This window comes from Gossypium arboreum, chromosome 4, assembly GCF_025698485.1.
Source record: "Gossypium arboreum isolate Shixiya-1 chromosome 4, ASM2569848v2, whole genome shotgun sequence".
NCBI lineage: Eukaryota > Viridiplantae > Streptophyta > Magnoliopsida > Malvales > Malvaceae > Gossypium > Gossypium arboreum.
The window spans coordinates 19,136,101-19,149,788 of record NC_069073.1 but is presented as its reverse complement, the minus strand read 5'-3'; the positions used below and the strand labels follow the sequence as shown (position 1 = coordinate 19,149,788).

At 37.8% G+C, this 13,688-nt stretch overlaps 1 non-coding gene across 1 annotated transcript; it reads right to left on the bottom strand.

Annotated features, from left to right (window-relative positions):
* Positions 1-606: 606 nt before the first annotated feature.
* On the bottom strand, positions 607-713 carry LOC128292527 (small nucleolar RNA R71). Its single transcript, XR_008282512.1, has one exon. It is a non-coding gene; the product is annotated as a small nucleolar RNA R71 (small nucleolar RNA).
* Positions 714-13,688: the final 12,975 nt, after the last annotated feature.

The window sequence follows — 13,688 nt, the reverse complement described above, 5'->3', positions numbered from 1 at the left end:
CTTATTCTTTCTCTTGGCAGGTTTTTATAGTTTATGACTAGAAGAAACCCGTCGGGACCATTAATTTTTGATGAAGAAATCAATCGTACAGTTCATAAAAATCAAAGAGAGATAAGGCGTAGCTTACGATACACGGAGAACGAGCGAGAAGATGATACTCAACCTCTAACCGACGAGATGGCTGAAAACCAAGGCAATCAGCTACCTCCTGCAATTGCGACTAATCAAAATCTTGCTCCACGCACTATGTATGATTATGCTAAACCTTTTTTAACAGGAACTGAATCTAGCATAGTTAGACCTGCTGTAGCTGCAAATACTTTTGAATTCAAACCTAACACTATTCAGATGATACAGCAGTTTGTTCAGTTTGACGGTTTGCAGGATGAAGATCCCAACGCTCACTTAGCAAACTTTCTGGAATTTTGCGATACATTTAAAATCAATGGCATTTCTGATGATGCCATTCGTCTTCGGTTATTTCCTTTTTCATTGAGGAACAAAGCTAAACAGTTGTTGAACTCATTACCACGAGGGTCAATTACTACTTGGGAACAAATGACCAAAAGATTTCTACTAAAGTATTTTTCGCCGGCTAAAATGGCTAAGTTACGTAATGATATTTCTTCTTTTGTGCAGATGGACTTAGAAACACTTTACGATGCATAGGAGAGATACAAGGATCTATTGCGAATATGCCCTCACCATGGGTTACCACTTTGGCTTCAAGTACAAACATTCCACAATGGTTTGAATCCCTCGACTCGGCAAATGGTTGACGCAGCTGCTGGAGGAACCATCAACAACAAAACACCTGAAGAGGCTTATGAATTCATTGAAGAAATGTCACTGAATAATTATCAGTTGCAAGTCATGAGGACTAAGCCAACAGAAAAGGCCGGCATTTATAACGTCGACTCGGTTACTATACTATCAAATCAGGTAGAACTTCTCAATAAAAAGATTGATGGTTTACTTGGTTCTACACAGGTACATCTAGTAATGAGGTGTGACTCAAGTGGAGGAGGTGTGCATACAGAATATCAATCCTTCAATCCCACAACTGAAGAGGAACAAGTCAACTATATGGGTAACAATAACTTTAGATCTCAAAATAACCCATACAGTAATACTCATAATGTAGGTTGGAGGAACCACCCAAATTTTTCAACAGCCACCTTATCAACAAGAGAAGAAACCGAACCTTGAGGAGATGCTCTCAAAATTCATATCAATGTTAGAAACTCATTTCCAAAATACCGAGACAGCTCTCAAGAATCAACAAGCATCGATCCAAGGACTCAAAACTCAGATAGGCCAGCTATCCAAACTAATCTCCGAACGGCCACAAGGTAGCTTACCAAGTAATACTGAACCTAACCCAAAGGAACACCTCAACGCAATTAGTACTCAAGATAAGGAAGGATTCATTGCACCTGAGCCAAGATTGATGCAAGAAACTGTGGTGAGCAAAGGTAAAAGTGAGGTAAGTCATAACAAACCAATGACTGTCGAATATAAACCTCTTGTGCCATACGCTAACGCGACAAGGAAAGACCGCTCAGACGAACAATTCGGTAAATTCCTCAAACTTTTGAAAAAATTACATATTAACCTACCGTTTACTGAAGCTTTGTCGCAGATGCCAAATACAATGAAATTTTTAAAAGAGCTTTTAGTAAATAAGCGGAAGTTGGACGAAGCGTCGCATGTGGAGCTAAATGCAGTCTGCTCAGCTATTCTACAAAATAAGCTACCCCACAAATTGAAAGATCTAGGGAGTTTTACAATTCCTTACTTAATTGGTAGTTTAGATATAAGTCATGCATTAGCTGATTTAGGGGCTAGTTTTAACGTCATGCCTTACAAAATGTTTAAGCAATTAGGTTTTGGGAAACCTAAACAAACTAATATGAGCATTCAATTAGCAGATAAAACTATAAGATTTCCTAGGGGTATTATTGAAGATGTACTAGTAAAAGTAGATAAGTTCATATTCCTTGTTGATTTCGTTGTTCTAGACATAGAGGAGGATAATAACACCGCTTTGATTTTAGGGAGGCCCTTTTTAGCAACTGCTAAAACAATTATTGATGTTGGCACAGGTGAGCTCACGCTTCGCGTAGGAGATGATATGATCACCCTTCAAGCTCGTAATTCTGGCATCACATCGAACATTGAAGGTAATAGTCCACACCAATCTACTAAAACTGACAATATGAATTTGCAGAAATTGAGCTTCAAAGAAGTTAACGAGCCATGTTCTAGAAATGATAGAGGACACAGTCATAAAGAACGAAGGCTACGGATAGAGGAGCTAGAAGAATGGCGAGCACACAAATCGAGAACACATGATAAACCGAAACTACGCCAAAACAAGGCTGATACCTCTCCAAATCAACTTAAGGTTGGCGATAAAGTCTTACTAGATGCTGCAGATCCTCACATTGTCACTACCACACCAAATGAGGAAATCCCTCTTACGGTACTCAGTATTTTTCCATTCAGTGCGGTGGAGGTGAGTCACTCCAAGTTCGGCACTTTTAAGGTAAAAAAAACCCGATTTAAACCCTATTGTGATGAGATTGATAGCAGGAATGAGGAGTATAAACTCCTCGAACCACCCTGACAATTCACTAGAGAGGTAAGTTGAGCTTAGACTATAAATAAGTGCTTCTTGGGAGGCAACCCAAGCACTAACATATTTTGATTTCTTTATTTTTAATTTCTAACATGTTAAATGTAACACCCCGAACCCGAGACCATTGCCGGTGTCGGACACGAGGGGTTAGCAAGCCAAGTTCACATGTTTTGCCCACCAATTTGACATTTCCAGTCAGGCTGGAAAACTGCGTCACCGTCGCCTTAAAAATCATATCTCGAGTTTCACAACTCGGAAACTGGTTTCGTAAATTTTCCCTGAATTTAGACTCATATATCCATCCATGGATTTATTTCTAGAATTTTTGGTCAGGCCAACTAGTACAGTTTATTAGTTAAAGTCACCCTTGTTACAGGGATCGACTGCTCTGGCCTTCGCGCGTTACAACTTGAATATCTCACTGTACAGGACTTTAATTCTGGTGCCGTTTGTTTCTAATGAAACTAGACTCAAAATGGAATCTGTAAATATAAGTTATGTCTCCTAATTCTTTCTGGATAATTTATAGTAAATTTTTAAAGTTGCGACAGGGGACCCAGAAACCGTTCTGGCCCTGTTTCACAATAGCTTCAATATCTCTTAACATGTAACTCCTATGACCATTTCGTTTCTTCCTTATGAAAATAGACTCATCAAGGTTCATTTACATATCTTATTCACTATTTAACTCCATTCCTACGAATTTTGGTGATTTTTCACATTCACGTCACTGCAGCTGGCAGCATCTGTTTTTAAGGTAGGTCTTACCTATGTGGTAGTCTCCATGAACCAACTAGTCTTGCCATACATAGGTTCATATATGATCATTTTAACCATGCCAATGGCTGATCATATGACCAACATTCCCATTTCCAAGCCATAGCCACATCATGACACCAAATATATACATACAAACCACAATTAGTCTAAGTCGATACTTCACTTTTACGAGCCATTTTCGCATGGCCGTACATATATACATCACAACATAGTCAATCTAACAGGGGTAGTCCTATACATGCCATTTCAAGTTCAACCAAAATTTATACCAAAATAGAGGCGTTGATAGTGTGGATGACTTCGACTTTATTGATCCCGAATCCGATTGCTATCGAGCAAAATCTATAAAACAGAGAGCCAAAGCAACGGGTTAAGCATTTTTATGCTTAGTAAGTCTCAAGGAATATAATCAGCTTTAATTAAAGCAATACATTCACATAGCCAAATGCATCATTTCATTAGTGCAAATTCACATAATCATACTTACTTCACCATCCCAATTCTTATGTTCATACACAAATAACAGCTTCATTAAGGCCGATATCTCGCTCCATCATAGGAGCGGATATTCATACGCTCTTACTCCTAGCGCGCGAAGCACACACCGCACTTACCTTGTCATTGGGAAATTTCACAAGTGCATTAGCTGAAATTTTCCAGCAAGCTTATAATTTTCAAATCACATACCTTCGGAGTTTATCCGGATGTCGCTACTCGTTCAATCGCCTTCGGGACATAGCCCGGTTATGGTAACGGGACTTAACCCGGATATCACGATTTGCACAAACGCCTTCGGGTCTTAGCCCGGATTTAACAACTTGCACGAATGCCTTCGGGTCTTAGCCCGGATATAGCTACTAGAACAATTGCCTTCGGGTCTTAACCCGGATAAAATTTTCAGCATAATTGTCTTCGGGGCTTAGCCCGGATATCATTCAATTTCTCATGCACACATACATCAATAATCATTGGACATACATATTTCATTTTCATTACTAAGGCTCAAACACAATTATAATCATTAGCATATTCGCCTTCGGGACTTAGCCCGGGTGGAATTCAAATACTCGTACACACATAATTAATAATCATACACATCCATATTTCATCTCACATAATTCAAGTAAGGTCACCTCTTGAGGACTTACCTCGGATGTTGTCGAACGGCTTTTACGGCTATTCGATCACTTTTTCCTTCCCCTTGTCCAATTGTGGCCCTCTTAGCTCTTGAGCTAATTCAAACAAATTCAATTTATTAAAACCTCATTGTGCTATCCTATGGCCGAATATGACAAGGAGTTTAAATGGTCATATGGCCACCCTTTAGCTTGAATACACAATGGTCATGCACATTTTATACTACATCGAGCAATTCAATACAATTTATTCGAGCATCAAGGAAATGCTAAGGCCTTCAATAGGCTACCCAAGGCCGAATATTCATGTACATGTTGAGGCCAATTTTGCACTTAATACCTCACAAAACAGCATGCATTTTACTAGTTAATGCTTTGCACATTGTATTAAAACTTATAATATAGCATCAAGCACTTATATGTGTGCTAGGCGAATTGTGCTTGCAATTTCACAAGCATTCTTCCACATCTTCTTCTTTAAACCAATATATTCATCACTTACTTCATAGCCAAAACATCATGTGCAAACATATATATACAATATGAGCATGGCGAATTTCAAGGTGTCCATAGCCATCCAAAATACAAATTTTAACTAACATGCAAGAAGCATGAACCATGCTCATGAATGCATCATGGCGAATATGACAATCATGTTCCATTCAACTTCAATCATGGTTAAACACAAAAGAAAACTCAAAATCTTACTCAAGAGTAGACAATCCATCATTGCATGCATCATCATCAAGCTTCACACTTAGCATGCAATGGCTTTATCACCATAACAACTTTGGCCAAATACCATTTCCATGGAATAACAAAGATTTGAGCCATGGCTAACATGCACATCAAGTTAGCAACCAAAACATGCATGAAACTCCTAACACAACCTCATACATACCTTAATCTTGATGCCAATTTAGCCAAATCACCTTCTAGATCTCTTCTAAACCAAGCATGAAGCAAAAATCCTCTTTCTTCCCTTATGATTTTCGCCAAAAGGATGAGAAAGGATGAACACAACAAAATTTTTTCTTCCTCCTTCTCAACTCACGGCAAGGGGGATTACCACACTCACACACATTTTTTTTCATTTTTTTATCACCCATACACCTTTGTTTATTATTTCACCCTAATGCACCAACAAAACATGTTTCATGACATGTTTAGCCCATCCTCCTTGTCATGGCCGGCCACCACCTATAAAAGGGGGAATTTGACATGCAAGTCCATTATTTTGCATGCATGCTTTAATTAGTCATCACACATTTCCCCATCATACTTTCAAAGTTCACTACTAGGTCCTTTCTAGTGAAATTCACCTTTATAACACTAAACCAATCCTCAAAAAACGTCATACATGAATACACACATATTATAGGCATTGAAATAAATTTTAAATTATTTTTATGCCTCGGTTTTGTGGTCCCGAGACCACCTTCCGACTAGGGTCAATTTTGGGCTATCACATTAAATCATTAACTTTATCTTTGAATTGTAAATTTTTTCAGCACACACGGTCAGGCACACGGGCGTGCCTAAAGCCGTGGCCAAATAGGAGAAGAGACACGGTCGTGCGATACGGCCGTGTGGAAGCAGGACATGATTTCCCCAAAACACGGGATGCGATAAATTCCCATGGTCGTGCGACATGGTCGTGGGTGAACTTGATAGGTGAACACGGGCGTGGGAATAGAAAAACACAGGCGTGCCAGGGGCAAGGCTCGATTTTGTTTCTTTGACATGGACGTGAGACACACCTGTGTCGTTAAGTCGTGGGCAACAATACACAGGCGTGGTACCCTAACACACGAGCGTGGGATAAGCGAACAAAGGTAGGCACGACCGTGCGACATGGCTGTGCGCCACACACCCCCAAGGCACACGGGTGTGGGATAGTAGTCGGGCACGACCTAAAACGTAAAATTCGAAAAAACACGAGCTCACCTTCAGAGTACAAGGGCGTGGTTTGTCAGTACCTCCACATCTCATCACCAGTCCCATCTCGTGAACCATTTAGAGATGAAGATGTTTAGAAATATTTATTTCTTATTTTATGTTTTTATTTTTTTATTGAAACTACCTTTTATTTTTATTAGATTTTAGAAATTTTATTTTTAAGTAATTATTCTTCCTACTATCCCCTAAAATGTTCCTGATTTTATCACAGTTATATAGAGCTCTTAAGCTCATCCTCACATAGGAACTAAAACTCCACCAGGAAAAGTTCTCCACAACTGCTATGTCCTGCTCGACCACGACCATAGCTAACACTAGATATAATATTCTTTTGGCACAGGGCTTATGGCCTAATGAACCTCTATGACCGTCGGAGTATCCTCCTCCACTCTTGAACCGATCACTTTCCAAAACTCTAGTTCGAGGAATTCATCATACAGGAAGTTTCACTTCTCTCCCTATCTTATTTTTATACTCTAATATCTGTCTTTGTACATTGAGGGCAATGTACATCTTAAGTGTGGGGGGGTGATTTATTTCATTATCAGAAAAATCCCTGAATAATCATCTTGTTCTCTTGAAAAACACTCATACCATATTTAGGATAAATTTTAATTGGTTTATGATTTTGATTGATATATCTTGAATTAATACATAGGGATTTATGCATTGATTGTTTAAACTTTAAGACATTAGAGAATCAAGCATGATGAGTTGATTTTTAAGAATTTAAAATTATAGGTTGTCTCCCCAAGTCTAGGTATTACTTTGAATTGGAATTCACGAGTCTAAACATCAAAAAGCCATAATTTTTGTGAGATTTTTGAGCCTTTTGAGCATCTATTCATCCTTTCATGCTCACTTTTATTATTGCTTTGAGTGTGTCAGTATTGAACTGTTATTCTAGAACTTGCTTGATTATGCATGTCGAGACCACACCATTTGATTTGATATATCAAAATGATTAAGGCACTTAGGATTAACCCACTCATGCCATGAAAAGCCTACCTCCACGATTAACCCCTAGTAAACCCCCTTGAGCCTAACAAACCATTTCTTGTATTACCCTTAATATTAACCTTTAACCCATTATCGTTGAAATCCCCTAAATTAATCCCTATTTTTGTTGAGATTTGAGTTGAATGGATTGCCTAGCTATGTTTTGTTCTTGATATTTAGTCTCTATTATTTAACTTGTTCATAAAAAAGAAAAAAAAAACTATGTATGCATATCTGTAATTTCATATTTTGAGAGAAGTTCTATTGTACGCAAGTAAAGATTAACTCTTTTTCTAGTTAGGAAACTTTTCAATTCAATCTCGATTCTAACCCTTTCTTTCAGCTTGTGACCACACCCCCTAACCAAGCCTCATTACAACCCTCTAAAGACCTTTTGATTGATGTATCATCTTAAATTATAGTGGTGGAGATTTGATTTTCATGCAAGGCTATGGTAATGACTTTCTATTATTGACTATTGAGTGCTTCGTTTATTGTCCTTAAAACACCTCGAGTGATTTGAGTAAATCTTTAGTGAGGATGTAAAACTCTGTGATATTCTGAATTAAAGGTAATTACTTAGATGAGGGAAGACATCTATGTTTTCGGAATAAAATGCTCAACTTGGAATGATTGAAACTTTTATGTTCTTTTAGTTAAATTATCAATGTATGATTCCCTATGGATTAATTTGAGATATTATTGATAGAAATTATAAGTTGAGAAGGATTTATTTTGATTATGAGTTGAGAATTTTGCTTGAGGACAAGCAAATGCTTAAGTGTAGGGGTATTTGATAAGCCGTAATTTATACATATTTTTTCCCCATGTTTAATGTATTTTTTGGGTGATTTTCCATTAGAGTTGGTGAATTCGATGCTCCTAATGCTTTAATTTCATGTTTTACACTTAGGAGAGCATAGGAGAGCAAAAGGAACGAGAAACGGGCCCAAAACGGAGAAAATGGCCCAAAGTACGAAATCAACACGGCCTGGACCTCCTCACACGGGCAGACCACACGGCCGTGTTAATCTGGCAAAATTGGAGCACGAATCACACGGGAATAGCACACGCCCTTTCCATTCTAACAAGCTCGAGCACGGCCTGAAGTAATCGCACAAGAGCGTGTCAGGCAGGCGGGTCCTTGCCGAGCCCAAGTTAAGTCCAATTCGAAAAAGGCCACTTTTGAGGGCTTCTAGGCATTCCAAAGCCTATAAATACACCCTAGAAGAGGAGAAAAAGGGGAGACGGAGAATAGGGGGTAAGGAATTACCCTAAGGAAGCCGATTGATCCATCTCAGAAGCCGGATTCATCATCAAGACTGAAGATCTCTCTTCAATTTCCCTGCAGGAGTTTTGGGTTTTCTTTATGTTTTGTATTCTTTATTCTTCTAATATGTTTTCTTATTTAGTTATGAACTAAATCCCCTAAATACTTAAGGGGAATGAAACCTAAGACGAATCTTGTTATTATTTTCTAAATAGTATGATAAATATTTAACTTGTTCTTAATAATGTGTTCTTAATTCTTGTTTTGATATCCCAGGATTCTGATTCAAGACATGCTCTTATTCAGAGGAGGAATAGACCCTATCTAAGAGTACTTTTGTCATAATTAAGCAGAGTTGATTGCGTGCCTAGAAATAGGGTGACAACATTTTGCCGAATTAGGGTGAAACGTAATAAGGGGATCCATAGATGTGGTTAATGCAACCCTAGAGCGTTAATTAGAGAAAAGTCTCGATTATTCAATCTAGGGATTAGACGTTATTAGTCTTGAATAGGGATAATAACATAACTTAGGGATCTCTACGGAACAAGTTGAATGAATAAATCGTCTGATTCTGAGCTAGAATAACAAGTAAAGTCTAGGTGGATTTTTCCTTAGGTATTGTCTCAAGTCAATCGATTTTCCCAAAAGCAATTCCCCAATTCTTTTCTCTGTGCGTTCTTAATTTAGATAATTAGTTAATTAAAACAAATAAAACCCCTTTTATTCTTAGGCTAGATAATAAAAAGATAGTTATTACTAGTACTTTTGGTTCCCTTGGGTACGATATCCCGGTCTTGCCATTATTATACTATTGTTCGATAGGTGCGCTTTCCTACATCGCGATAATAGTTAGTTCAAGAACAAGTAATTATAAATATTTAAAGCCTATCATGAAACTTCACGATCACTATCACTAAACTTCCATTGGGTCATCACAAGTCAATTTTATTAAAGCATATATACATGTATCATATAATGGCAAATATTAAATGCGTAATATTGGATTTGTTGAATTACTTACACACAACTTACCTCAATGCAAAATGGCAAATTTACGATTTAGTCCACAACCTTACCTTTTCCTCGGTCAAGGTCTATCCCTCGTCCCTCTTGATCTATAATAGCACATTTAGCTTATTTAATACACGCATTATTCATTTCAGTCCAAAAATCACGATATGGAAAAATTAAAATTTTACCCCTACAAAATTACAAAATTGCCTCTAGGCTCATAAAATGAACAATACCTAATTTTCTCATTATTCAAGCCTTGCCGATTCATTTTCCCTTGTATACCAACCCATATTTTTTATTTATTCACACATTTACACATAGTTTCTACAACTTTTACAATTAGGTTCTTTTTATCAATTTCACCAAAAACCACCTAATAAAAATTGTTTATCACACCTAAAACCTCCATATTCTTCCATTAGACATCAAAGCACAAGAATGTCATTCATGGGTATGTTTTTGGAGATGAAGTATAGCTAAATCGAGCTACGAGGATTTCAAAAGTATAAAGAACATTAAAAACGGGGCTAGAATGCACTTACTTTGAGCTTGAAAGATGAAAGAAACCCTAGCTATGACTTCTTGTGAATTTCGGCCAAGGAGGATGAAGATGGACACAAATTTTGACTATTTTTCCCTTTTATTTATTTTATTAACCAATGGTGGCCCTTCCATTATAACTTTGATATTTTATCCCTCCTATGTCCATTTTTGTCCATAATGACATATAATGGTCTAATTGTCAAATAAGGACTTCAAATTTCAAATCTCATCACAATTAAGCCCTTAAATCAACTAGAACACATGTTTTTCACTTACTGCAATTTAGTCCTAATAACTCATTGGACACCTTATTGGTAAAATTTCTCATCGATATTTTCACATAGGCATGCATATATATCATAGACTTCATAACATCCATAAAATAATCATTTCTATCTCAAATTTGTGGTCTCAAAACCACTGGTTTGACTAGGCCCTAATTTAGGATGTTATAATTTTTCCCCTTTAGGGATTTTTGTCCCCGAAAATCTTACTGGTAAACAAGTGCGAGTATTGATTTCTCATGGCTTCCTCAGGCTCCCATGTAGCCTCCTCTATCCCATGCCTATGCCATAACACTTTTACTAAGGTGATATTCTTGTTTCCCAACTGTTTGACTTCCCGATCCAAAATCTTGATCAGCTCTTCACCATAAGTCATGTCTGGTCAAATCTCAACTTCTGTTAGTGATATCACATGTGAGGGGTCTGATCTATAACTGCACAACATAGACACGTGGAATATGTCATGGATACTTTCCAATTCCAGCGACAAAGCCAATTGATAAGCTACCGGTCCTATCCTTTCGGTGATCTTGTAAGGTCCTATGAAACGAGGACTTAACTTGCCCTTCCTACCAAATCTCAGAACCTTTTTCCATGGGGATACTTTCAAAAATACTCTATCACCCACTTGAAGCTCAATTTCTTTTCTTTCAAATCCGCATAAGACTTTTGTCTATCTGATGCCTCTCTTAAACAATCTTTAATTACTTTCACTTTATCCTCAGTTTCCTTAACCAAGTCAACCCTGTGCAATTTACTTTCCTTGAGCTCTATCCAATACAAGGGGTTCGACACTTCAGGCCATACAACGCTTCATAGGGTGCCATTTTTAAACTCGTTTGAAAACTATTGCTATAGGCAAACTCAACCAAAGGTAATTATTTTTCCCAACTACCTTGGAATTCTAGATCACAACATCTCAACATGTCTTCCAAGGTTTGAATCACTCTCTTGGATTGGGCATCGGTTTGTGGGTGAAAAATGGTACTAAAACTCAACCTCGTGCCAAGGTTTCTTACAACCTTTTCCAAAACTGTGAGGTAAACTTCAGATCTTTATCTAATATGACCGATAGGGGTATTTCATAAAGGATCACAATTTCAAAAATATATAGCTCAGCCAATTTATCAAGCAAGCAGTCGGTATGTACCAAGATAAAATGAGCCGACTTCGTCAATTGATCAATAATGATCCACACCGCATCTTTCTTACTCAGTGTCAAAGGTAAGCTCGATACAAAATCCATGGTAATTCGGTCCCATTTCCACTTGGGAACCATGATAAGCTGTAGTAATCCTGAAGGTACTTGGTGCTCAGCTTTTACTTGTTGACAAATTAAGCATCTTGCAACAAACTCAGAAATATCTCTCTTCACACTGTCCCACCAATATATTTTTTCAAGTCATTGTACATTCTAGTACTACTGGGGTGTACTGACAGACGACTATTAGGTGCCTCACTCAAAATCTTATGAATCAACTTGGTGTCTTTAGGAACACAAATTCTATCTCGGAACATCAAGAAACCATCAGAATCAACCCTAAAATTAGATTCAGAATCTCACTCACACTGAGTTCTTTTGGCTTGCAATTCATTGTCATTACTCTGAGCTTCACATATTTATTGAAGGAACATCGACCTAGTTCTCAACTCCGCTACAACAGGACCATCGTCTAATAAGGTTAACCGAGCATCCTCGAATCTCAAAGCAAGCAAGGATTTTCTACTTATGGCATCGACGACCACATTCACCTTTCCCGGATGATAGTCAATTATTAACTCATAATCTTTTATCAATTCTAACCATCTCCATTGCCTAAGATTTAAATCCTTTTGGGTCATCAGGTATTTCAAACTCTTGTGATTGGTGAATATTCTGCAAGTCTTACCATACAAATGGTCTCTACAAATCTTTAATGCAAACACAATGGTGGCTAGCTCTAAATCATGTGTCAGATAATTTTTCTCATGCGGTTTCAGTTGTCTGGATGCATAGGCTATCACTCTACCTTCCTGCATAAACACACATCCCAAACCATTCAAGGATGCATCACTGAAGATCACGAACTCCTTTCCCGGCTCAGGTTGAACTAACCTGGAGCTTTAGTCAACAAAGCTTTAAGTTTCTCAAAACTCTGTTGGCATTTCTCTGTCCATTCGAACTTAACATCCTTTTGTAACAACTTCATCATTGGAGAGCCAATCATCGAAAATCCTTTAACAAACCGTCTGTAATAACCAGCCAAGCCTAAAAAGCTTCTGACCTCTGTCACATTCTTCGATGGTTTCCAATCAACAATGGCTGAAATCTTACTCGGGTCAACTCTAGTACCGTCTCTCGAACTTGGCATACAACTATTTTTCCCTCAAAGTCTAAAAAATAGTTCTCAAGTGGCCGGCATGCTCTGCCTCATCTCTTGAAGAAATCAAAATATCATCAATGAACACCATAACAAATTTATCTAAAAAAGGCCAAAATATTATATTGATTAAATCCATAAACACGGTAGGAGCATTTGTTAACCCAAATGGCATAACGAGGAATTTGTAATGGCCATACCTCGTTCTAAAAGCAGTCTTAGGCACATCCTATTCTTTAACCTGCAACTGATAGTAGCCGGACCTCTAGTCTATCTTTGAAAATACTGTGGCTCCCTTCAATTGATCAAATAGATCATCAGTCCTTGGAAATGGATACTTTTTCTTTATTGTCACCTTGTTGAGCTGTTAATAATCTATACATAGTCTCATCGAACCATCTTTCTTTTTCACAAATAACACAGGAGCACCCCAAGGTGAAAAGCTCAGTCTTGCGAAACCCTTATCAGTTAACTCATGTAACTGAACCTTCAACTCTTTTAATTCTATTGGGGCCATCCTATATGGGGTAATCAAAATAGGCGTAGTACCAGGAGTCAAATCAATGCCAAACTTTACTTCCCTAATTGAAGGTAACCTCAACAATTCTTCCAGAAACACATCTGAATATTCACATACTACCGGTACCGACTCAATCTTTAACTCAGACTCTTTAGTGTTTAGCATAAAGGCGAGGTAAG